The sequence below is a fragment of the Quercus suber genome, unplaced genomic scaffold (genome assembly GCF_002906115.3).
Source record: "Quercus suber isolate HL8 unplaced genomic scaffold, Cork oak 2.0 scaffold_391, whole genome shotgun sequence".
NCBI lineage: Eukaryota > Viridiplantae > Streptophyta > Magnoliopsida > Fagales > Fagaceae > Quercus > Quercus suber.
Genome location: NW_027069843.1, coordinates 127,021 through 128,330, shown reverse-complemented (window position 1 = coordinate 128,330; position 1,310 = coordinate 127,021). Strand labels below are relative to the sequence as shown.

At 37.9% G+C, this 1,310-nt stretch overlaps 1 non-coding gene across 1 annotated transcript; it reads left to right on the top strand.

Annotated features, from left to right (window-relative positions):
* Window positions 1–814: 814 nt before the first annotated feature.
* Window positions 815–885, top strand: TRNAG-CCC (transfer RNA glycine (anticodon CCC)). Its single transcript has one exon. It is a non-coding gene; the product is annotated as a tRNA-Gly (tRNA).
* Window positions 886–1,310: the final 425 nt, after the last annotated feature.

Below are 1,310 nucleotides of genomic sequence, written 5' to 3'. Positions count from 1 at the left end.
GCTGAAGGAGATAGAATGAGCTGCTTAGCTGTGAATTACACTGTTCAGGTCACTTCCTCAATGCAGCTAATAAAATTGTTGCCCACCATTTAATGTGGAGGCAATAGGCTACTTTTCGCTAGAAACTTCCCCTACTCTTCATGATTCTCTCTTTTCAGCCTATCCTTCCCACTTGGAGCTCCCAAGAGACTTTTGTCTCTTCTCCTCCTCTCTTCGGGTGAATTCCCTCTTTGAGCACGTGATGCCTCAATAACAACACTAACAACTCAGCAATCACTTCCTTATTAATGTAGCTAATAAAATTGTTGCCCACCATTTAATGTGGAGGCAATAGGCTACTTCTCGCTAAAAACTTCCCCTACTCTCCATGATTCTTTCTCTTCAGCCTATCCTTCCCACCTGGAGCTCCCAAGAGGCTTTTGTCACTTCTCCTCCTCTCCTTGGGTGAATTCCCTTTTCGGGCACGTGATGCCTCAATAACAAGACTAACAACTTAGCAATCCTTTTCTTGGTCCTCAAGCCCCCATAGCAAGCAATAGCATGAAACATCTTAAAAAGCAGTCTATCATTAAACTCCAAGAAAATGGATTTTTTTAAAGATTATCTATTGAATTTCAAAGTTTTGGTTGAACTTTGATAAAGAATTGCTCAAATTTCAAATATTGATTGTTCATGCACGCGCATTAGCTTGCTTGACTATCTTAGTTAACAATATCCAACTCGCTAGAGTGCAACCACAATATGGACAAAAATAGAACCGGTTGGAAATAAATTGCCGTTATTTATAAATAAGCACGATGACTGACAACATCAAGCGCATCTGGTGTAGTGGTATCATAGTACCCTCCCACGGTACTGACCAGGGTTCGATTCCCTGGATGCGCATTTGCTTCTCTGATTTTGCTATTTTTTACTTATTTTGAGACATCATATCTGGCCCAAGGAAGTGCAAACAACTATCTGAACTAGAAGGGAAATCCACCAATAGGCCCAATAACTTAGAATGTAAGGCAGCAGACAGGTTTGTGAACAACCAAGTAATCAATTAAAGTACTTTGTTTCGATGTTTCGATTTTTTGTCCCCTTTTTTTAACAAGAAGAAAGATTAGTTCATGTACATGCCATCCCACTTGTCATAGTTCATACACTTTGCAATTTTACATTGTTTATAAATGTTCAAAAATACTACTTATAAAGCATTTAGAGGAAAAATTAACTAGAGGTTGAATTTTGCTAAGATAATTTATATTTTTACGGTGCTGTCAATAAGCAAATTTAGAAACTAATTGATTATACAATTGATTATTAGA